At 47.5% G+C, this 24,808-nt stretch overlaps 3 long non-coding RNA genes across 3 annotated transcripts in view; 1 reads left to right on the top strand and 2 right to left on the bottom strand.

Moving 5' to 3' along the window:
- The first annotated feature begins 2,848 nt into the window (after positions 1–2,848).
- The window catches only part of LOC120308697, a 39,351-nt gene continuing 17,391 nt past the window's right edge, over positions 2,849–24,808 (top strand). The window contains exon 1 of the long non-coding RNA XR_005556903.1: positions 2,849–4,319. This is a non-coding gene — a long non-coding RNA (uncharacterized LOC120308697). The remainder of the gene's footprint in view (positions 4,320–24,808) is intronic.
- Positions 3,858–6,174, bottom strand: LOC120308698. Its single transcript, XR_005556904.1, has 2 exons — positions 6,062–6,174; positions 3,858–4,640 (listed from the first exon to the last, which is right to left on the bottom strand). It is a non-coding gene; the product is annotated as an uncharacterized LOC120308698 (long non-coding RNA).
- Positions 20,214–21,407, bottom strand: LOC120308699. The gene is made up of 3 exons (XR_005556905.1): positions 21,276–21,407; positions 21,083–21,166; positions 20,214–20,933 (listed from the first exon to the last, which is right to left on the bottom strand). It is a non-coding gene; the product is annotated as an uncharacterized LOC120308699 (long non-coding RNA).

The raw sequence follows: 24,808 nt of genomic DNA on the forward strand, positions 1-24,808 counted from the left end.
GTGACACAACTCAATATAATTTGGCTAATATCACCAGCTCTTATATATATATATATATATATGTATGTGAAACAATTTAAAGCTGTTTTTTTTAGCGGAAGCCTTCCTATAAAGGCAGTCGTTTATTGGGGGGAAAAAAACCAGCAGAAAAACAGTAAAATCTGACTAAAGACGTTAAAAGCCAGGGGGGAAACAAAGCAGTGTAAAATTACGACTGACTGAAGCAGTCCCCAAAGACAATTGAAAAGAAAACCAATAGCAAGTCATGGATTTGTAGAAGTTTTTTTAACGGCTCCAGATGGATGATATGTCCAGGTGCCAACCTTTTACTTATTTTATACGCACGTCAACTTTCACATTTGGTCTCTTGATCAAAAACGATGGGATCTCTAGACGTTTGGGCATCATGAAAGCAACCACCTTGCTTTGAAAGTGAAATGGGGAAAAAGAAACCGGGATGAAACCTAATTCAAACCTGTTTCCAGATCCAGAAGGGCGACTTTTTAAGCCGAGTTTGGCCAGCCGGCAATCAAAGCCCGTGTCACTAGCAGGCATGTTGGGAGCAAATATTTGTAGAGGCATCATCCACGTAGGCTGTTTTGCTGTTCCTGCAGCTCGAAAAAGGGAAAAGCTGGATCATCACTCTGAAGCCAAACAACTCGCAAGTGTGTTTTGTGTTTTGTGATTCTCTGTAGGTTGGAATGGAGATTGGGAAGAAGAGCTGCTTAGATGGCAGAGAACTGGCATTTCAGATTTTTTTTAAAAGGATCAGAGAATTTGGGAGAAATGGTTTCCCCTGAAATAGGGGTGTGTTTGTGTGTGTTCTGGCTAGGGAATTCTGGGAGTTGAAGTCCACACCTTCGTTGAGGAATTCTGGGAGTTGAAGTTCAGACATGCTAGCTGGGGAATTCTGGCCGTTGAAGTCCACATCTTTTCGACTTGCCAAGTTGAAGGAACAATGCACTTCTGGGTGCAAAACATCTGGATGGTGGCCTCTAGAATGATGACAGGAAATAACATCTGGGATTTATCTGGAGGTTACAAACCAGAAAAGAAGAACCCTTACTTTTAGAAAAAGGGAAGGCATAAACCAGACTTCCTTTGTGGTTTATGTGAAGAATTGGATGCCATCTCCATAGGTCAATTGCAGGAGTCGCTTATGAGAGAGAGCAGGATGAACGAAGGCGCCTTTGATACAGGGCGTTAATCTATCTAGCTTGCCTTTCTTCAGGGCAGGAAATTGACGAAAGGCTATGAAATTGATGGGTGAGAAATTGACGAGGACACAGAATTGACAGAAATTGGTGGAATTGACAAAAATGGATGGAATTAACCAATTAAGGAATTGACCGAAATGGATGGATTTGACCGAAATTGACAGGGCAGATGACGTAAGTGGCAGCAGGCTGTTGCAATGGGTGTCTGATGCATGCACGAACACAAGCGGTGGAACACACTTTGTGAAGTGAGTTGGGCTCTTCATCATCATCATCATCACCATCATCATCATTGCTCCTTTCTCCTTCTCCTTTTCTTTCTCTACGTCCTCCTCCTGCTCCTTTCTTCTCCTGCTCCTCCTGTTTCTTTTTTCTCCTCTGCCTCATCTTTTCCTTCTCCTCCCCACCCCCCCTTTATTTATCACTTCCTTCTCCTCCTCTTTGTCCTCCTCCTTCTGCTTCTCCTTTCTCCTTCTCTTCCTCTCCTTTCCCTCTTTATTTATCTCCTCCTCCTCCTCTCTAAAATTCCAGAAGACTGGGGCTGAGGCTGGCTCACTTGGGGCTTTTTAAAGCATTAACGTTTCCCGATCCTTGCTTGTGCTAAGGGACAGAATCTGACGTGAAGGGGTGGGGAGGAAGTGTGTCGGCCTCCAATCTTTTTTAGTGCAGGCTTATGGCGAGATAAATAAATAACTTTCTGCTAGCCATGTTTTTCTGCTCAAGAAGGTGTCAACTTCCTGCTCCAACTTTTCGGTCTCCTAGCCAAAAGGTCTGGGGAATTTTGCTGATCAGATCTTCTCCCGGGGCCCAATTTGTACTGAATAGACTGGGTGATGCCTTTTTGTGCTTGATTCGGACAGCCTTAAAATCTGCCTGGCTCCCTCTCGTCATCAAGTTGGGTCCTTCTGAAAGCGTGGCACAAAGAGACGGGAACAGCAGCCTCTGGGGAAGACGTGGAGGGGACATGACATCCCATCAATGTGGCAATTGTCTCACTCACGGAAGCCTTGCAATGCTTGTGCCCATCTGCCTCCCAAGGCTCTTTTTTCCCCCCTCAAAAATCTGGGGTTCCCCCCCCAACACTGCATCCCTTTACGAGGCCTCTTTGATGTTGGTGGTTTCTGCATCCTGCTGAGGATAATGTGCTTCAAATATGGGGGCCCCTCCATTTTACTGGCCTTCTCCAACGTGGGTGGCCTCCCACCGTGTGAACTGGAAATCCCAGAATTCTTTGGACTTGGCTAGGCTGGCAGGGGAATTCTGGGAGTTTGTACCCCCAGCTGGAAGAGGTCTGAGTTGGGGAAGTTTGCCTAGGAAAGAATGATGTTTTAACTAGACAGGAAAAAGCAAGTTGGAAAGTTTTATATTGCAGTTGTACTTAGGGCTGGTGAAACTGACTAGCTAAGGGGCAAAACACCTTAGAATTCTAAATCTTGCCATTTATGGATGGGAAAGGTATTTAAACTACCAAGCATGCAGGAACGCTGGATAAAGCTTGGAATCTCTCCACTAATCAAGGCGAGGAGCAACCTGGAATTAAGGAGAAACTTCCTGACACTGAGGACGATTAACCGGTGGAACAGCTTGCCTCCAGAAGTTGTGGGTGCTCCATCACTGGAGGTTTTTAAGAAGAGGCTAGACAGTCACTTGTCTGAGATGGTATAGACTCTCCTGCTCTAGCAGGGAGTTGGACTAGACGACCTCCAAGGTCCCTTCTGTGTTATTCTGTATTCTGGATCACATCAGCTTTGGGCTTTGGGGGTGGGTAGAGGGAGAGAAATGCCATTGGACAGAAGGTGCCAGTTCACTACTGTTTTCCCACTTACAAACACCGATTTTGTGCTCCTGTGCAAGACCGCTGTGTTGAAAATCGGAGCTAAATTTGTGAGTGGGTGGGGGGTCCCACTCAATAAATCAATCCTACTGTTTTATTGCCAGTCACCCCTCCCCATCAGCTAGTTCCGGACTGGTCTTTGACAGATGCTTTGGCCATCTGTTAAAACTCTCCGATCCCAGGTTGAGCAGTTGGGGATGCTTTTCCCACTGGCATCACTTAAGTCAGCAAAATTAGGAACCCCATTCCCTGGAGATCCAGATGTTCCATAGTATATTTTGTATGTATGTATTTATTTACTTACTTAATGTATTTGTATCCCGCCTTTATTATTTTTACAAATAACTCAAGGGGGCAAACATATCCAACACACCTTCTTCCTCCTGTTTTCCCCATAACAACAATCCTGTGAGGTGGGTTTGTTTGAGAGAGAGGGACTCGCCCAAAATATCACCCAACTGGCTTACGTGCCTAAGGCAGGACTAGAACTCATCACCTCCCACTTTCTAGCCCGGTGCCTTAACGCTAGACCAAACTGGCTTTGGATAGTAAGATGGGTGGCCTATGCATTTAATAATAATAAAATAAAATGAAATATATTTTTCCAATAATTCCTGGATGTCTTCAGCCATCATCCATAGAAAAACACTATTGTAAAAATCGATCAACAGACAAATAATGGATTGCTTTTTCCACAGAGCAGAACTGTTTTAAAGATTTCAAAGTTGTCTGTTACCTTTTCCCCATTCCTCTTCTCCAATGTGTCCCCTCCCACAAAACTAGCCCAAATTTAAACAAACCACTCGTTTTTTCATTAACCCTGTTAAGTAGGTTATTCGCAGGCAGCTGGCAGGAGCTCATGAGGGCATCTCCAAGTGCCTTTGCTTTAAAAAGAAAGAAAAGCTGAAATGAGAATTCCAGAATTTCAAAACTTACAGATTATGAGGAAAGCTGCTGAAAACTCACTTTTCTTGCAAAAGACAACTTCACGGGGAATTCCCGTAAAGCAGAAGACAAATAACTTTTTTGCAAAACAGCAATCTTGTGCTTTTTTTTTTTCTTTCTCCCCAACACTTCCTACCAGCTTGATGTTGTTAAGTCCTTGAGTTACGGTTACAGTTTCTGTTGCTTGATGACTTTTGATCTTTTCCCCTCTGGCCTCTTTTACAGGATTGTTGTGAAAATACAACGAAGGGGAAGGAAAGGGCGCCAAACCGAGGCACACCGAGCACAAACATCACCTGGGGACATCAGCATGTCGGATTGTGGTTAGTAGACAATCTTGGGGTGGAATGTGAGAAGCCAGGACTGAAATGTCCAAATTGTCTCTCCCTGCCTTTTCGGTGTGTGTGTGTGTGTGTGTTTCTGATCTGGTTCCCCATCCGAAAGAGGAAACAGCTTGTTGAAATTGCAGTGCTTCAGCCTAAGTGTCAGTTTTCCAGTTGCAAATCTGCCTGCGCGTTTCAGTCTGCTTTCCCCCCCATCTGGTGGTGCAAACGTCTCCTTGGGGAAGGGGGTGGGGGTCTCCTGGGTGGGGGGAGAAACCGATCATGCCTTCCACTCCTTCTTGGTTGCCATTGCTTCGGCTTCTTTAAAATAGAAGAAAAGCATTTGTTTATTTAAAGAATTTAAAAGGGGTCCCCTTGAGTCCTCTCCAAGGAATCCACGCCCTGATGCAAACTACGGTGACCGACTAATTGTCAAAAGACAGGTGGTCCTCGAATTACAACATTTCATTTAGTGACCGAGGTTACAACCGCACTGAAAAAAGTGACTTATATCCCTTTCTCACGGCATCCCCCCTGGTCACGTGATCAAAATTCACCCGCTTGGCAACTAGTTCATAGTTTTATGATGGTCGCCGTGTCCCGGGATCACGTGATCCCCTTTTGCAACCTTCTGACAAGCAAAGCCCATGGGGAAGCTGGATTCACTTAACAACCGGGTCACTAACTGAACAACTGCAGTGATTCATTTAACAACGGTGGCAAGAAAGATTGTAAAATGGGGCAAAACTCATTTCACGATCTCACTTAGCAACAGAAGGTTTGGCTCTCGAGTTCTACCTGTATTTATGTACTTATTATTAAATGTATTTGCTGCCCGTCTCGTATCCAGCGACTCTGGGTGGCGTTTGACCCCAGCGAGCACCCACATCTGCCCATCCCGGGTCCTCGGGAAGGAGTAGAAAAAGGCCAAAGGCAACCCAAAGTCCTGCTGGTCCAGCCTAATAATTCTGCCCCTTTTCAGCTGCACCAAATGCAGGACGAACTGCCTGCTTGTGGCCGCCATTTTGACTTTTTTGCCCCCCATCCCCATGGATGTCCCTGCAACGGACTGTCCACTCTTAGTTTAACAGATGTGGTTTTAAACAACAAAGCATTTTAAACAAAAACTATTGTGATGCAAAGGGATCCATCCTTCTGTTATTTTCTCTCTCTTTTGCTTTCTCTTCTCTCTCTTTCTTTGTCCCTCTCTCTCTCTCTCTCTCTCTCTTTCTCTCTCTCCTTTCTCCTCTTTCTCTCTCTTTCTTTCTCTCCTTTCTCCTCTTTCTCTCTTTTTCTCTTATTTCTCCTATTTCTCCTCTCTCTCTTTCTCTCTCTTTCCCTATCTCCAACAATTTCCAGCAATTCGCTTTTATTGGGGGGGGGAGTGGGGAAACGAGCCCTGCTTTTAAGAGGGGGCGCCCACATTTTTCCAGGCTCCTCTGTTCTAGGAAAGGGCTCGCACCCTCGCCCACCAAGTCTGCCCAGCTTCCTTTCCCCGGGTTGCGTTCCCACGACCCTTGACGCCAGACACCCCCCACCCTCCCCAGCCCAGCCCACCCCGGTCCGCCTTGGCGCCGCGCGCGGAACTCCGCATCCTTTTGCAAAGCGTGAGAACTCCGCTCGGGCCCGCCATTGACCCGAGGCGGAGAGCAGCTGCATTCGAGGCAGGTCGTGTGAAGGCAGCTCCTGATTGGCAAAGGGACGGTGGGGGGGGTGGGGAGGGGGGGCTAGGGGAACCCCACCTTCCTCGCTTCACCCCCGGCCCTCTTTTGCGAGCGAGTTCTGGGATTGGCTGGCGTTTCTATGGCAACGGCAGCTCTGCGCAGGGAGGGGGGGTGGGGAGGCTGGTTTGGGGAGGGGGCGGCCGGGGTACCCCCACTCCTTGCCGTGGGGGGCCGCTGGCGGTCCGGAGCGAGCCGACCCCCGTCTGTCTCCGGATCTGACAGCCCGGGCGGGGCGGGGGGGGCGGTTGCGTGTCAAGGCGAGGAACAAAGGAGAGGAGCGCACGGCGAGAAGGGGAGCGGGCGCTCCGTCTGAACCGCCACCGGCGGGGTTGTGCCCCCAACAGGTTAAACGCCGAACAAGCTCCGCGAGAAAAATCCCCAGGAAAAGCACCCGCCGTGGCCTGTGCGGAGAGCCCTGGAATTGCACGCGGGCTGCCAGGGCCGGCCTGCCTTCTCCGGGGGAGGCCAGCATCTGGGCGGTCCTGAGCCCCCCTCCCACAGGCAGAAAGCCAAAAGTTAAAAAAATAAAAAGGACAAGAGAGAGAAAGAGAAAGCTGGGAGAAAGAGTTGGGCTTTTCCCCCCTTTTTTCTTTTTCCAACCACAATTTTAGTCCCATAGTTTCTGCTGCTAAGTGAGGGGGTCGGTCGTTAAGCGAGTTTGGCTCCATTTGACGACCCGACTTGCCACAGGGGTTCAAGGGAATCCCTGCAGTTGTTACCTCGGTCACACGGTCGTCAAGTGGAAACGGCTTCCCCCCTTGGCTTGGCTGGTCAGAAGGTCTCAGAAGGGGACCCCGGGACACGGCGACCGTCGTAACTACGAGCCAGTTGCCCAGCGTCTGAATGTTGATCCCGTGACCGTGGAGGAGGCTGCCACGATCGCAGGTGTGAAAAACGGACCCGAGTCATCTTTTTCACTGCCGTCGTAACTTTGAACGGTCATTAACTGAACAATCATAAGCCGAGAACTACTTGCCAAGGTGTTCTACCTAGCCCAATTCGGGGCTTTCTCTTTCGTGGCTGTGTGATAGTTTTATTTTTATTTTTTAATGTTTATTTATTTTTTCGTGAGGGGAAGAAACAGAGAGGCGAAGCCTTCGAAAGAGTCGCTCTAGGGCGGCTCCTGGCTTCAGCTGGAGAAAAGTCACTTCTGCCCCTCTCGCCTCCAGGCCAGGTGGGGCTCCAGAGAGGAATTACGGGGACCTCCTCATTTTTAGGGCACCGTTTTTGAAAGGCACCCCAAAGTCTAAAGAGCCCAAGCAGAAGCTCTTTGCATGGCTGCAAAGCAGGACGTTGATTGCACTGCGCCTCTCACTGGAGATGCAGCATAAGGTTCATTCCTCTGTTTTCTTCTTTCAGTGATTCTTCTAAGTGCTCAGGAAAGTTTAAAATTTCCAAAGAGAAGGAAGGAAGGAAGGAAGGAAGGAAGGAAGGAAGGAAGGAAGGAAGGAAGGAAGGAAGGAAATACAGGTAACCCTTGACTTATTACCACTTTGAGAGATCAGCCAGACTTCTTAGAAACCCAATGAAGGAAGTTTTGCTCTTTTCACTTGGCTGTTTTACTTCCTTGGCCCCCCTGAACCTCTTTTCCTTTCCTGATTTGAGGTTTCAGATTGCTGCCCCTTTTAGGTCTCTACCAAACTCTTTTGGGGAGGGGTTCTGCTTCTCTACCCCCTCCTACCCCCTCCTCTTCCTCCGGCAGATGAAGGTGAGACGGTGAAGGGCGGACTGAGTCCTCACTGAAAGAGGAGTCCCAGCAGGCGAGCTGGACGCCGGTTCAGCTCCTGTACCCGGAACAGCTGCTCGGTCTGCTGGCTTCAGACTTCCCCTGGTTTGGGGGAAGCTGCTTGGTGTGGGGGGGGGGTCTGGGGAGACACAGCTGCTGGGTTCTTCACGGTGAGCGAAATTGCTCTGGTTCCTTGCAAGGACGGGCGTCAGAAACTGGCAAAATCCTCAGGTGTTCCTAACTCCTGGGAGAACCAGGTGTAGGAAGAAGGTAGCAGCCCTTTCTTTCTTCCTCCCTCTCTCTCATCTTTTTTCTTCCTCTCTTCCCCCCCTCCTTTCCTCCCTTCCTCATTCCCATCTTCTTCTCCTTCCTTCCTTTCTTCCTTCCTCCCTCCCTCCCTCCCTCCCTTCCTCCATCCTCTAGTGCTCATGATTAAAGATATCCCTGTGTGGTCCCCCTTCCAAAATTCATTTTGTCAGCATCTCCCTCAGCCAAACCTTCCAAGTTCTTCTGCAAGGAATTGGGTAGGTGGCCAGTGCCGAGATCAGATTAAATTCTGCAAAATTGGGGGGGGGAACCCCACTCCGGCCAGCATTCCTATAAACTGACGTAATCTTGGCCACTTGTTGAGCCCCCTTGTTAAAGAAGGAATTTTTCCCTACCTGAGGCCCCCTTTTCCCAGCATTTTCTCCCACTCCCCAACTAGATATCCCTTGATGAATCAAAAAAGGACGTTGGTCTATTTTTGTATTTTTGTTTATTGTTGTGGGGTTTTGTTTTTTTTTTTGTAATTTTTTTTTGTTGATAATTTCTCTTTTAACTTCTGAATAAAGTAAAACAAAAACCAAAAAGATACATTGTACAAAACAGAAAAAAAGAAAGTCACGTTTAGGGTTAGGTAACCATGCTGGCCATTTTGAGTTTTCTGCCCCCTGCGAGGACCTCCCTCCTCTTTCCAGCCACCCAGGAAGAAACTATGGTTTGTTTTCCCCCAATCTCCATTCTTTTTCTTCAATTCTTTGAAGTGTGACCCACCAATATCAGTGGGCAGGTGTACAGACAGTCCTTGAATCATGACACACTTCTGTCACTAAACGAAACAGCTGATAAGTGAATCACTGCCATTGTTAAGTTAGTAACCTGGTTATTAAGTGAATCTGGCTCTCCCCCGCTGACTTGGCCTGTCAGAAGATCGCAAAAGGAGGTCACGTGACCCCAGGATGCTGTGGCCGTCATAACTATGAACCGGTTTCCAAGGGTCTGAATTTGCTGCAACAGTTGTAAATGTGAAAAAAGGTCTGAAAAGGCACATTTTTTTCAGTGCCTTTATTAACTTTGAAATGTCATTAAATGGACTGTCATAACTCGAGGACTATGTCCTATTTTTCCTCTCCTAAAAACCGTGGCTAGTCTGATGCTGGTTTCTAAAGCCATCCAAGCTTAATGGTCTCCTATTTCTCCCCCCCCCATCCTCTTTACGCCTTTGAATATAAAAAAACCACAACCCCCACATTTGATGCTTTTGGGGTCCGATTTATCCCTCGCCCGCTTCTCCCCTTCACCCTTGAAGGCGCAAAGCGGGGCAGGCTGGCTTTTGCAAAATAAACGAATGCTGGCTTCACCTTGGCAGGGCTGTGAAGGGCTTGCGCGGTGTGTGGCTGGCACATCTTCCACCCGGCTTCTCTGGCTTTGCTCTCATGCTGAGGAGCTGCAGGAAGGGAGAAGAGAGCAGGAAGCTGCAGCAATATATATATATATATATATATATATATATATATATATATATATATATATATATATATATATGTGTGTGGTGTGTGTGTGTGTGTGTGTGTGTGTGTGTGTGTGTGTGTGTGTTTAAAGGAAAGGAGGGGAAAAAACTAAGCAAGGATGAGGGGAGAGAATGGGGGGGAGAGAAATGGAAGAAACAGATTTTTTTTTTTTGAATCTGGAGGGGGTAGCACAGAGCTAAAAATAAAACGGGAAGATCGTTATCTGTCAGGCTGACGTCGGATTGGATCCCTGGCAGTGCATATAATTACCGAGTGGTAGGTAGAGTTGCTAAACAGCAAGACAAGTTATGCTTTAACCTGTGTTAGTCCTGCTTCTGGGAGAGAAGAGGGGGGGAGAGAGAGAGAGAGAGGAAGAGAGAGGAAGAAAGAGGGAGAGAGAAAAAGAGAGAAAGGGAGAGAGACAGAAGGAGAGGGAGAGAAAGAGACAGAAGGAGAGGGAAAGAGAAAAACAGAAATAGAGAAAGGAGAGTGGGAGAAAGAGGGAGAGAGAAAGAGACAGAGAAAGAGGAAGAGGGAGAGAGAAAAGGGGAGAGAAAGCTGGAAGGAGATAGAAATAGAGAGAAAGAGATAAAAAGAGAGAGGGAGAAAAAGAAACAGGCAAAGAGGCAGAAAGAGACAGAGAGGACTCCCCCCTCCTACAATAACCTCCAAATCAAGGCAGGAAATTAGCTGGAATTAATCGTGGAGCTGCGCCGGGAGTGTCTCGCCAGCTCTTTGGGCGAGATGCTGCTTATCTTCACGGAGCAGCTCATTGTCGGGCTCTGGGCGTCTGCAAGTGTGTGCAGGCGTGCGCCTTCCTCGCCCCTCTGGAGTCTTTGGCCTCTTGGTAGAGAGCGGATGGAAAAAGACCCCCCCCTCTGTTTTGAGGAGGGGGGGTCTGGTATGGGGATGGTGAATGTGTGCAGCGAGGGAAGGAGACCCAGGCCCGGAGTCAAAGCCCAGCTGAGTGAGGACCCTGCTCCTCCCTCTTTATCCCCCCTCCCTCCCTGGGGGCAGATGGACCTGCCTCACACACACACACACACACACAGTCCGCAAAACAATTACGATACGGCTTTCCCCCTAAAGCCAGGAGTCCACGTGATGGCCGAGGTGCACCGATCCCTATGGAGCGCCATCGATGTCCATCAATTACCACGGATTGGATTGCCCTCAGCAGCTGCCCAGGCCCCCTTCGCCCCCCTCGCCCTTCGGGAATCATTGGCCAGGAGGTGTTTTCTCCCCTCCCGGCTTGGAAAGGGCAGTCCAGGAAGCCCTCTGGAGGGTGTGTCTGTGTGCACACAATGGCTGGCGGGATGATGGGAGAAAACGCGCCCTTGGTGTACAGGTATTCCTCCACTTAGCAACAGTTCCTTTAGTGACAATGGTTCATTTAGTGGCAAAGACCTACAACGGTTCATTCAGAGTTACAATGGCACTGAAAACAGTGACCGGTGACTGTTTTTCACACTTACGACCACTGCAGCATCCCTGTGGTCACGTGATCAAAATTCAGCCGCTTGGCAACTGATTCATATTTACGACGGTCGCAGCGTCCCCTTGGGGTCACGTGATCCCCTTTTGCAATCTTCTGAGAAGCAAAGTCAGCGGGGGAAGCCAGTTCCCTTAACCACTGTGGCAAGAAAGGTCGTAAAATGGGGCAAAATTCACTTAACAAATGTCTCACTTAGCAACAGAAATGTTGGGCTACATTGTGGCTGTAAGACAAGGACTTGCTGATGTGGTCGCTCCATCCTGTTTTAGGTCTCCTTCGTGGGCGCTTTTTATCCAGCGGGATCCATTTTGTGACCGCCTTGCTCCAGCTGCCCTCGGTCCTTCTTGCTGGGAACCAGCCCGTTTCCCTTTCTGTCGTTTTAATGGCATCCTCACCTTCCACTTGTTCTCGAATCCATGTGCGAGCCCTTTGTAGCTCTTGCGTCCAGTTCTGGTCACCACAATACGGAGAGGATGCTGAAACTCTTGGAAGTGTAGAGAGAATAGCAACCAAGATGGCGAGGGGACTGGAGGCTAAACCCTGTGATGAACAGGGATCTAGGTATGTCTACCAGGGGTAGGCAACCTCGGCTCTTTTATGACTCGTGGACGTCAACTCCCAGAATTCCTGAGCCAGCTTGGCTCAGCTTGGAAACCTCTCCCTTTCCCCTCAGCATGGCTGGCTCAGGAGTTCTGGGAGTTGAAGTCCACCAGTCATAAAAGAGCCAAGGTTGCCTACCCCTGGCTAGTCTAATGCAGAGTAGGGGGAGACATGGTAACTTTCTTCCAATACTTGAGGGGCTGTCATGAAGAGGAAGGGATTGACTTATTCTCCAAAGCTCTTGAGGGCAGGACAAGCAGTAATGGGTGGAAATTTCTGAAAGACAGATCCAACCTAGAAGTAGAGAGAAGCATTGAGAACTACGAATCAGTGGAAAGGCTTGGCCTCCAGAGGTTGTGGGTGCTCCATCACTGGAGGTTTTTAAGAAGAGACTGGACAGCTGTTTGTCTGGAAAGGTATAGGGCAGTGTTTCTCAACCTTGACAATTTTAAGGCATGTGGACTTCAACTCCCAGAATTCTGGGAGTTGAAGTCCACATGCCTTAAAATTGTCAAGGTTGAGAAACAGTGGTATATAGGGTGTCCTGCTAGAGCAGGGGGATGGACTAGAGGACCTCCGCGATCCCTTCCAGCCCTACGATTCTATGTTCCTCCAGCTGTATACAATACCGAATGCCATTTTTTTTGCAACTGGAAAAGAAGTTCCATCTTTAGATCCACAGATAGGACCATCGTATTCCTGGATATTTTCAATGGCTGGGGTCATCAAACACTTGCTCTTCAAAGCAGCTACGTCCAGGCGGTTCCCCCCCCCCCCAAGTGCCAAAAAAATCACTCCCTGGGCTCAGAGGTTGGGGAGGAGAGGAAGAGAACAGGAAAGCTAGCGAGTGGGCTTTGCAAAATCTGGAAGAGCCATTTCCCTGCAACATTTCTTTTCCTCTCTAAGCTCAAGCAGGGCTGGTCATCGGAGCCCCGTCCTGGTAGGTTCTCAGCTCGAGTTTCGAAGGGGTTAAATGTGCTTTCGCTGGCCTTGCCTTGGTGCCTGGGAGGTTTGCTAGGAATGTGTGCAATGCAGAAGGAAGGAAGGGGAGGGAGAGAAAGAGAGGGAGGGAGGGGGGACCGAAGCGGCTGGCACAGTTCTTATCCAGCCTTGGATTGCCTAACAGGGAGACGGGCTGGAAAAGTATTTCTTCTTCTTTCTTTAATCTTTTTTTCTCCAAGGCCGGCTGCAGAGGTTTCTTTTCAGCAGAAAAATAAAATATAAAATGAAATAAAATATAAAATAAAGTAAAATAAAATAAAATAAAAATGAAGATCTTGTTCAAATGCTACAAAAAAAAAAAAAAAAAAAAAAGCCCAGCAAACTTAGAGCATCGAAGTGAGATGGGCAGCAGTTAGAACAATTAATAAGAACTGTAGTGGTGCAGTGGTTAGAATGCAGTATTGCAGGCTGACTCTGCCCACAGCCAGCAGTTCGACCCTGAGTCCGTAAAATGACCCAGATTGCTGGGGGCAAGATGCTGACTCTGTAAACTGCTGAGAGAGGGCTGTAAAGGGGAGGGTATATAAGTCTAAGTGATGTTGCTAATCAGTGGAGCAGTTTGCCTCCAGAACATAGGACACATTAGCTTTGGAAGGAAACTTGGGGGTCTCCTAGTCCAACCCCTTGCTGAAGCAGGAGACCCTAGACCATTTCAGACAAAGGGCTGTCCAGCCTCTTCTTCAAAGCCTCCAGGGGTGGAGTGGTGGGTGCTCCATCACTGGAGGTTTTCAAAAATAGACCGGACAAGCTTCTGACCAGGATTGTTGTGACCCAGGTCGCCTAGGCAGAGGTAGCCTTCCTGAAAGTCCTTTACTGCTCCGCTTTCTGGGAATGGCCTTACAACAGTGTAAAGCTCCACCCCAAACGCTCCCAAAGGCCGCCACCCACAGTCAGTGCAACACAGACCCACAAACTAAAGCCCATAATCACCAGAGCCGATTGACAAGCTGCTGAGCAAGCTCCACTCCGTGCCAAACAGCGGCCCTGGCGAGGAAGGAGGCGAAGCCGTGAAGCTCAAGCAGGGCGAAGAAAAGGGATGACACATTCCTCCCGATGCTCACCCGTCCCAAAGGATGCAGGTCCAGGCACCCGCCAGGTCAGCGTGATGAAGCAGCCCTTGAAAAGTTCAGGGTGAAGATTTGCACAGCTGGACAAATTTCCTTCTCAGCAGCCCCGCCGAGGGATCGGCTTCTCCAGCAAATGCATGCCCGGCTGATTTATGTTCGGCATGTGATCGGTTGCAATGCCCAGATTCATTATTTATTTATTTATTTATTTTGCACGGAGTGTTTTTTCTCTCTCTCTCTTTGATTATGGAGCAAGATGTGCCCTGTCCTACACCTGGGTGTTTATCTTGGATTCTATAAGAGAGGCTTTGGGCATGTGTGCCTGTGCTAAATCACATACTATAGTGTGATTTCTCTCCCCCTCCCCAACCTATTTCTTGAATATACAAGAAGGATAATTTCTGCCTTCCTGTATTTGCTGCAGATTTGACAAGCACTCCCTCTGCTTTTTCATCCCGGTCATTAAAAAAAATATATATTGAAGAAAAAAGGTCCAGAATTGAGCTTAGTGGCATCCAGTTCTCATTTGGAATTGGAGGAGAAGAACTCTTTATATGTAATTTTTGTGGTTATCCATTTAATTGCCCTTCCATCCAATCCATGCTCAGAATGCCAAGGATAGATTGCTAAAATCAAGCCTCTCGCACTTGGGGGAGCATGGGTCTCCCTCCCCTGCAGAATTGCATTAAAATGGGCACCTGTATTTCTTGGGGAAAAATAGATTCTGTACCAAAGACTCAAGTTTGTATGAAATATATCACACAGCATGCCCAATATAAACACAGTACAGCCTAAATGATTACAAACACAGCAGAGTTATAGAAGTAGAAAGGGGGAATTTGGGAATGATATAACTTTTTTTTTTTTTTTTACCATTTTTGCTTTCTGTTGTGGTTTGTTTAGTTTTCTCTCTCTTCTTCTTCTTTATTCTTGAATAAGCACCAGCAAAAATAATATAGTGGAGACCTTCATATTAAGTATTCAGCTTAAGGAAAAAACCTTTAGTGTATCACAAACAGTTTGAGGGAGTCAAATTTCGCTACAGATGTAAAAATTCAAGCAACTTTATGCTTGTCAACGTTGACATTTAAAAAAAATATGGTTTATATTGATCTAAAGCTCTTCTTTTTCTTTATCTTTAAAGGATTAATTTATCTAAACATTAGAGGGTTAATCATCTCTGCTCAATACTTTATAAATAGCACTCTACCCAAAGAATATATTAGTTACGTTTTATAATAGAATAAAACCGTTATTAAAAGTGCACAATGATAGACTCTGATCCTGTAAGACATTGGTTAAATGTGGAGCGGTATAAATCTAATAAATACAGATAGTCCTCCACTTATACCCATTTATTTAGCAATAATTCAAAGCTACAACAGCACTAAAAAAAATGTAATTTACAGCTGGTCCTCACAATTACGACTGGATCAAAATTTGGGCACTTCACACTTGACATGTTCACCATTTTTTTATTTTCTCAGTTGGCTTCCAACAGCCAAAATCGATGGGGAAAGACAGATTTGCTTAATGACAAAATGACCGTTTGCAATTCATTTAACAACTGCCACCGTTCACTAAACATTCATGACAAAAAAAAAAAGTAGCAAACTCAGGCATGGATCGCTCAGCAACAGAGATCCTGGTCCCAGTGTCATTATAATCTGAGGACTGCCTTGAGAGTGGGGTGCAGTGTTTATAGCAGTAAAGAAGAACTAAAGAAACCTAAGCCTTGTTTCATTCGTTGAGGTGCAGAAGCTCACTCTGAGCCAGTCCTTACGTCTTAACATCATGACGGTGATTGCTGAGTTGAGGGACATCTTGGTTGAAACCAGCCAACCCACGAAAAGAAGTCAACAGAGGTTGGTCCTTCCTGAAGTCCAGCTTCATACACTCTTCTCTTTCTTCTTCTTTCGTTTCCAGAATCAGCTCACCCTCCAATCCCACCTTGGGTCTCTTAGTTGCATCCTGTCCTTCCCATTTCCACCCTTGATCTTCAACCTTTAATCATCAGCCGACCTTCTCAACAGCCTTCCACTTTTGTCTCCTTGGACATTTCAGCCTTCAGGTCCACACCTTCCTCAAGCAAAGATTCCATCTACCTCTGTTCTTCTTTCCCACAACCTATTTTGACCTCTGCTTTTGGACCGGTTCTGTCTTTTATAATCACCGGGGCTGTCTTGACCTTGGTTTCAGGGAGATATTGCACCTGACCTCCCTGTTAGGGAATTTGACTTGAATCATAGCCTTCTGCATTGCCCATTCCTTCAAGCCCGTTCCCTGATTATTCTTTGACCTAAAAAAAATGGGAATATAGCAGCTTTCTCACCTTGGTGGCTTCGGTTCTGCATTCTTAGCCCACATTTCCCTTCCCTTCCTCTCCCAGAAAATTCTTCTTAAAGAATTTAAAGTCCACTAGCAACAGATCATTGGGTGGAAAGTCAGATGGCTGAAGATAACTTTTTTCTTTCTTCCTAATTTTCATTCTGCAATGGGAAATTGGAGAGATGATTTCTGCAAGGGAGGAAAAAAAGCCAAAGTTCTCTGGCTTTTTTTCTGCAAGGCCTGGACGTTGAAATGTTGCTGGAGAAAAAAAAAACCTGGGTGGGGTGCTGTTCAACTGAAGAGGGAGAAACCAGGGAAGCTGCAGGAATGAATGAAAACAGGCAGCCCTTGACTTACAACTGATTTGTTTAGTGACCGTTAAGAGTTACAAAACGGTGCTGAAAAAAGTGACTTAGGACCAGTTTTCACACGGCTGTTGCGGCATCAAAATTCGGATGCTGGGCAACCGGCCTGTAGTTATGTCGGTTGCGGTGTCCCGGGGCTGCGTGTTCGTGTTTTGTAACCTTCAGAGCTGGTTTTCGACAAGCAAAATCCATGGAGGAAGCTAGACTCCTTTAACGACTGCTGGACGGTTAAACAAACAGTCGTAAGTCGGGGACTGCTTCTACAGCTGCAGGTTTTCTCCAGGGGTTGATTGGATGTCTAGAGTTGATCCGAAGTGATGATTCTGAGTTGATTTTTTGTTTGGATATCCAGCATCAAAACGGGCCGATCCAATCGGCTCCTTTCAACCGCTTGCCAAACATTAGGCGTGAAAGTCTTTTTTTTCCCCATCCTAAATCGACGTGAGCCTGTTGGATACAACCCACCTCATCTCTGAGGCTTGCAATGTCCCTCCGAGTGACGTTCGCTTAGTGTAAACTTTCAGATTGGGGCATCCAGGATTCTCACCACTCCTTGCCTGCCTGGCGGTTCAATACAGGGAGAGGAAAAATAAATAAATCTCATTTTTCCATGGGAATTTCACCACCTTTCTATTCTCCTTTGTCTGACTTTCTAAAGCAAACTCCTTTCATGAAAGAGTTTCAAAAAAAAAAAAAAAATGCAGGGGAATTTCTGATGCTTCAGGAAGGGAAGACAAGCATGACAATTAATCTAAGTTTTTCATCCAGCACTTAGCTTGATTTGCTTCCTCCAACGAAGCAGCTGTCCGCAGAAGGAACAGGAAGGCCCGGTGACATCACTGTGATTTTGATTGGGTGACCGTCATGGGGGGGCAACATAGTCTGGAGCTGGAAACTGCAGATAGTCCCTGAGTGGCAGTCACAGTGGTGTCCAGCATGTCCATTGCTAAGCAATGGGGTTGCTAAGCGATTTGCGCCTGACTTTATCACCTGTTTTCTCAGGGACGTTAAACGAATCATGCAGTCGTTAAGCGAATCCACTTTCCCCCATTTGACTTTGCTGGTTGAAAGTTGTTTGGGAAAGTTGAAGAGAGAGAGAAGAAAATCTGGATTCATGGAGCACAAGTGGGTATATGAAACTCAGTCTAAGTGTGAAAAAAATGGTATGTGTGTGTCTGTATGTATATTCACGGGCAACGTTCTTCATACCAGAGAATATTTTCCTTGGTTCTCTCTTTCCCTCTTCTATTTTCCTTCTTCTTTCCTCCATCTTTCTTCCTTTCCTTTCCTTTCCTTTCCTTTCTCTCAGCTTCCCTTCCTTCCTTCCCCATTCCCTCCCTCCCTCCCTTCCTTCCTCTTTGTCTCCCTCCCCATCATCTGAGCACTCCTCCTTCTCCTCCTCCTCTTCCTCACTGCTTGCCAAGCCTTTCCCAGGGAAACTGTGCTTGCCTGCCCACACGCACTCTCAGCCACACACACACACACAGAGCCTGGCAGAGGCCCTGCACAACACAACAAGCGAAGGAGGGGTGTGTGTGTGGGGAGGGAGGGAGAGAAAATCTTTTGAAGCCTCCGAAGGCGAAAGGCCGTTGCTGCAGCAACAGAGCCCGGATTGGCGGAGGCGCCCAGCCTCTCCGTCCTCCTGGCTGTGTGCTGGGTGATTAATGAGCCAAGGCTGAGCTGTGCAGGCAGCCAGAGCAGGCGGAGGCTTCTCCCTCTGCACTCTAGGCTGGGATTCTTGTTGTTCTTGCAGTCCTACTTTCTCTCCCACCCACCCAGCCCCCCTTTTGCCTTCCCCATCACAGCTGGAGCTGATGTTCCCCATCCTCTCCTCCTCAACCTCTCTCTCAGGCCCCCCATGCCTGCTTCCTCCTCCTGCCCCTTCCTCCCTCGCACACCTGCTTCACCGCTCAGCGTGGCTAGGTGGCATTCCCGGGGAGCATGGAGCCCGGGCCACGCTGGCTAGGAGGCGGGCGGGGGAAGAAACATAGAATGCCAAGGTTGGAAGGGACCCTGGAGGTCTTCTAGTCCAACCCCCTGCTCAAGCAGGAGACCCCACACCATTTCAGACCAAGGGCTGTCCAATCTCTTCTTGAAGACCTCCGTTAATGGAGTTGTGGGTGCTCCATCCCTGGAATTTTTCAAAAGTAGACCCTTTGACCAGGATTATTATGACCCAGCCATTTGTCCAGAATGGTGCAAGATCTCCTGTTTGAGCGGGGTGGTGGTGGACTAGATGACCTCCAAGGCCCCTTCCAACTCGGTTATTCTGTTCTGTTCTCACCGTCAGGAAATTTCTGCTCAGTTCCAGGTTGGCTCTCTCATTGATAAGTTTCCATCTGTTGCTTCTTGTCCTGCCCTCCGGAGAATAGGTTCAGCCCCTCTTCTCTGTGCAGCCCCGCAAATATCAGAAGACGGCTACCATATCGTTCTTAATCTTTCTCTTCATTAGACAAACATATCCAGTTGGCCCCATCTTCTTTGGTCTAGTGGCCTTAACCACTAGACCAAACTGCTTTGGAGAGAAAAAAACCAGCCTCCTCTTCTCGGTGACAGCCCTTCAAGGATCTCCCCCTTAGCAGAAATGGATTTTTGTACACCGCCCTCCCTTTCTGCTTCACAACACGTCTACCTCCACGCCAGAGGCTCAGTGCTGTAGAGTGGACCAAGGGTTGCCTGCATCCCAAATCCTGGCTAGATCCTCCCTGTGCAAGGAGGCCTGTTTAGCATCTTAGTCTTTTCCATCCAGTGGCTTGCAATGCAGCAACTCCACGGGCTTCCAGATCACATTTTTTTTCCCCCAAGCAAACTGCAGTCCCCATTTTTTTTCTTTTTGTCGTTTTAATCTGCGTGTCACAATATCTGAGAAGAGCCCAGCATCCAGGGAGACCCGCCAGAAGAGATGTTGACAATATAACCTACATTTGTGCCTGCGTGTATGTGCGTGTGTGCATACGTGCGGGTGTGTGTGCGGGAGAAGCTCCCTTCCCATCATGGCTAATCTAAACTCCGGCTTTGCAAACCTTGGAGATCTTCTCTTCTGCAGGAAAGAAATGCCTTCCATTCCCCAGGAATTTGGAGAGGCTGTTTGCAGAGAGCTCAAGACGAATTTCTCTGGAGCTGCTCAAGGTTTACGATGGGTTGTAACCGTTTAGGAAGATAGAAATGGAGGTGCTGGACGCCAGCAACAACGTAGGCTCATAAAATGCAGAAACAGCTTCTGGCCAAATGTGATGACCCGCTTTGGGCATGAAAATTCCCACTGGCTGAAATTATCTGCCCTTGTTTGATCCCGTTATCAGAACTCAGCCCTTTCCAGACTTGTGTCTCTTAGTATCTTTCCTTACACTCTTAGTTGAGTCTCCCCAATGCAGAGCTGCAAACCTTGTTTTTGTTTATTTATTTATCTGTATCCTGCCCTTACGATTTTTACAAATAACTCACAGCGACACACATCTCCATCCTCCTGTTTTCTCCACAACAACAGCTTTGTGAGGGGGGTTGGCTCAGGGAGAGGGACTGGCCCAAAGTTACACAGCTGGCTTTCATGCTTAAGGCAGGACTAGAACTCATGGTCTCCTGATGATTGGGCCAAGGTCACCCAGCTGGCTTTTATGGCTAAAGCGGGACTAGAACTCAGCATCTCTTTGGTTCTTGGTCCAAAGTCACCCAGGGCTTTCATGACTAAAGTAGGACTAGAACTCACCGTCTCCTGGTGATTAGCCCAAAGTGGAACGGCTTGTCTCCAGAAGTTGTGGGTGCTCCATTGCTGGAGGCTTTTAAGAAGAAATGGAAACATCAAGGAGAGAAGCAACCTAGAACTAAGGTGAAATTTCCTGACAGTGAGAATAATCAATTAGGGAAACCTTCTTTGATGGAGGACCCACAACTTCTCTTAAAGCTGGGGAATTCTGGGAGCCGAAGTCACATCTTTTCAACACAGTGCCTTCCATCCAAAACTTTTGCAAATGGGGAAAGCGAAGAAAATATGCATGACGCATCGTCCTGAAAGAAACAACCACACACACGTTTCTTCCACCTCTGACCTTCCCACAAGCCGAAAGACACCCCAGGAGAAAAGGGAAAAAACGTTTCAAGCATATCCAAGATAAGGCCGGGAAAACAAAAGCTTCTTTCATTGCTTTTGGAAAACAAAGCCTGCTCTACCAAAGGGAGTGGAAGAAAGCCAGTTGGGAAAAAAACTAACAGGGACCCTCTTCGGTGGGGTGCTAATGGAAACACAATCCGCCACACCACAAGGGAAGGACCACACCCAAGACAGGAATAATTCCACCCGTCTCTGCTGCTTTTTAGCTAGATTCAGCCTCCTTAAGAGATCTGATGGCTTCATCTCAGCTTGCGGTTCCAGAACAAGAGAAGAACTTCTCCTTTCCTGGATCCATCGTTCTTCCAGAATTGGAGGTGGAACTTGTGGAGAAGACCATCAAAGTTCTGGAGAAGGTTGACCGCTGCTCATCTTTCATTAGTTAACAACATCTCTCTGTGGTACTCTGCAAAGCAGCCGAAGGAACCATCTACGTAGACAATCAGAAGAAAACAGATCAAGGACTAGGGGTGACATGATAGCTGTCTTCCAATATTTGAGGGGTTGCCACCAACAAGAGGTCAACCTCTTCTCCAAAGCACACAAAGGCAGGACAAGGAGCAACAGAAAGAAACTTACCGAAGAGAGATTCAGCCTAAAACGAAGGAGAAATTAACCAGTGGAATGGCTCCAGAGGTTGTGGGGTGCTCCATTGCAGGGAGGCTTTAAGAAGAGAGATTGTATAGTCTGTATTTACTAGCTTTAGACAAGAGCCTTGGTTCTCTTTAATTTATGCGCATTAAACTCCTGGAATTTTACCTTTGCAGCTTACCTTTTTACAAGCCACTGGAATCTATGATGAGCGATCCCTTTGGGATACTCTGGGATCACCTTTTCCCAGAGGTGGGAAACAAACGGATATTTCTATGATCGTTTTAATACTGCTCTGTGCTGCAGTAGTAAGAATAGATTCCACCTCCTATTTTTAAAATTCTTTTTAGGTCTTTGGCTGCATGCCTGTCTTTGTGACTAAAGAAGGCCATTGTTTGCATGGAGGAACCCTAAAAAATCAATTTCAACATAGTTCAGAAAAAAATTGGAGAAGTTGGAGAGTTTTGTTAATTCCTGCAATTATCAGCAGCCCTCCCACCCCCTATTCTCTTTCCCATCTCCCTCCCTCCCTCCCTCCCTTCCTTCCTTCCTTCCTTCCTTCCTTCCTTCCTTCCTTCCTTCCTTCCTTCCTTCCTTCCTTCCTTCTCTACCCCCTCCCCTCTCCCTTTGCCTCCCCTCCCCCCTGGCTTCCTCTCTCCCCTGTCCCTTCTCATTTCCTTACCCTTTCTTTTCTAACTGAAAAAAGGGTCCAAGCAAAAGGGTCTCTAGAGACCTGTGGCTACTGGAAAATGCCCAGTTGGATTTTCCCACAATGCAATGCCTGGAACCTCCATCCTCCTAGGGCATTGTGGGTAAAAGCAGTCACCCCAAAACTTCAACACCACCCTAGAAGACTCCTCTCTTGTTTTGACCAAGGGAATAAGTTGCAGAGGACATTACGCCTTTTCCTGCCGGACACCCTGCTCTTCTTTTTACAGCCTACAATTTGGGGAATTCTCCTCATTGCACGCCCAGACAATCAGGGACATAGCTAACTGGCTGGGGATGATGGGAGCAGGAGTCCCGACCTATTGGAGAATTGAGAAAAGCTAGTCTGTTTTTAGAGTCGGGATGAAAATAATCTGCACCCCGCCTCAAGCCATTGATCAGAAGCTGTAGCTTTACTAGGGATGCTCAAAACCCCGCTGCCTCTTTCTCTCTTTTCTTACCCTCTCCTCCTCCTTTTGCAGGAAAATTTACAGCGGTAGAGCCAGCTTATCAGGGCAAATTTATTGTCTTGTATGACGGGGAGAAACCATGCATGCAAAGCAGGCGCTGGAAGCTGGGGAAGAGAGAGAGAGAGAGAGAGGAAGGAAGGGAAAAAAAAGCAATCGGTTATTCAAAAATGGAAGAGAGAGAGAGAGAGAGAGGACAGGGTGTGAAAAAAAAATACCTTGTGCAGGATGCTGGGTGATAGAGTATGGGCCCCAGGTGCACATGATAACTGAAAGACATTGTAAAGGGATGCGGCAGGGATCTTGGGAGACAGGAGGCAGAGCTGCAGAGTAGACAATGATCGGAGAAGAGGCAGTTCAGCCCAGAGAAGGACCCTCCGGGGTCTCTGGGGCTATAAAAGAGAGGTGGGGAGACTTGTACTTTCAGAGGTGAAAGATGCTATTAATGCAGCTTTAGCGGACTGTCAGATAAGAGAGGGCATCGCCCAGAACTGACTCATATTTATGACGGTTGTAGCGTCCTGGGGTCACGTGATCTTCTGACAAGCAAAGTCACATACATATATATGTGTATGTGGGTGTGGGTATGCGCGCACGTGTCATCTGTCTGTCTGTCTCTCTCATTTCTCTGTCTCTCATCTCATCTTTCTGTCACCTACCCAGTTGGCACTCTGTGCCTATGGCAGGACTGGGTACCTTACTGGCTCCACCAAACTGGTCCTCTAGTTATTCTAGCCAATTTCAAATTCCTGGTTGTCCCTGTGGAAAATAGGTCCAGTAACCCCGAGTCTCCAGACCCAGAGGAAGGGCTCCCCCCTCACCACCCCTGGGTGCCCCCTACCTCCTTCCCCTTCCAGACCTTCTGACTCTCCTTCAGTTCTCTTTCTTCCCCCCTCCTCTTTTCTCCTCCCTCCCCCCTTTCTCCTTCCCTTCCCTCTTCCCCTCCACTTTCTCTCTCTTCTGCCGGCCATTGATTTTTCCATCCGTCAAAGGAACGCTGGAGGGAAACGAATGTGCTTCTTCCCCATCGATCGGAGGAACTCTGCAGCCGTAGGTCAGCCAAGCTTCGGAGCCCACGTTCCCAGGGCATGTAATTATTACCGCCAGCCTCCCCAAAATGAGGCTGGAAGCAAACCCTTCCGGGACCGAGACTTGCAGCAGATTTCCAGGGGGGCGAGCACTGTGTCCCTCCCAGGAGACCCCACCTGCTGGGGACGGATCTTGGTTGGGGTTTGGCTGCAGGCTGAGCCTCCCAGGGAAACAGGAACAGATCCCTTTGGCGAGAGACGCGGTCAAGCCTATTTTTCTGCAACCAAAAGCCCCAAAGCCCAAAGTGAGGTTCTTCGCCACTCGTTCCACCTTACAGGTAGTCCTTGATTTTGCAATCACGGTTGAGCCCAAATTTTCCTGTGGTTAAGCAAAATTGAGCCTGTAATGTCCCCTTTTGGTTCACCTCTTGGCGAGAAACTCGAAAAACGGTTCCATTGCAATCCTGCGCTTGCTAAGCGTCCATAGGCTGCTCCAAATGCTATTCTGATTTTCAAGAAGTAACTTTAGGCTGGGTTTGTCACAAACCAGGACATGCTGTGGTCAGATTTGGCTGCACGCTTACTTGGTGTGTGCAATGTGAAAATGCGTGCTCTCAAACTATTTTGTAGGCGTCCATCTAAGGCAGATTTTTTTTTCAATACTTGAAAAAGTATTGAAAAAAGTCACTTTATACTCTCTGGACTTCAACACCCAGAATTCCCCAACCAGCATGGGTGGACTTCAATGCCCAGAATTCCATAGCCATCATTTTCACTTCCCTTAGATCATGCTAGCTGGGGAATTCTGGGAGTTGAAGTCCACACAGCTTGGTTGAGACATAATTGATTTAAGGGAAGTGAATATTCCTATTTTATCCTCTGCAGATGAGGAAACTGAGGCAGGGAAGATGGCCCTAGCTAACCTAATGTCTTCCAGACGCTTTTAGAGTTTTAAAAAGATTCTCCTTGTTTTCTAGCTCCCTCAATCCCCGACTGTATTATGCTCCTTCCAATTCCAGCTCATTTCTTCACCCTTCTGTTAGACATACCCATTTGATTAAATTCTCCTTTTCTCTCTCCCTCTCTCTGTCTCTTTCCTTTTTTAGGTTTAATATCGTGTGCTTGAAGTTCAACTTCTAACGCTGCTTTGGTTTCTTCCAATTTGTTCAACCCTGCTTGCCATGTTAATTTATTCTGGAGGGCCACTGATTTATCGTAGCCTGTTGCTTTTTCCTCTCCTTCTTTCCAGCTGGGAATCCCGGCTGAAAAAAAAACAATCAATAGGAGAGCTTGCAGGAAACATACGGTTAAAAGAATTGCTTGAAGACAGGATGGGCAAGCAGAACGGCTGTACAACAGAGGTAGCCCTTTTAGTGGCCGTTAAAAAAAGTGACTTGTGCCTTGTGACCGTTTTTCACAACAGTGAACAGTCCTTAGTGCAAGTCCCTTTTTCCCCACTGCTGTTGTGACTTCAAACAGTCGTTAAACAAATGGCCATAAGTCAAGGACTG

The sequence above is a fragment of the Crotalus tigris genome, unplaced genomic scaffold (assembly GCF_016545835.1).
Source record: "Crotalus tigris isolate CLP2741 ecotype Arizona unplaced genomic scaffold, ASM1654583v1 scf7180000017940.1788314, whole genome shotgun sequence".
NCBI lineage: Eukaryota > Metazoa > Chordata > Lepidosauria > Squamata > Viperidae > Crotalus > Crotalus tigris.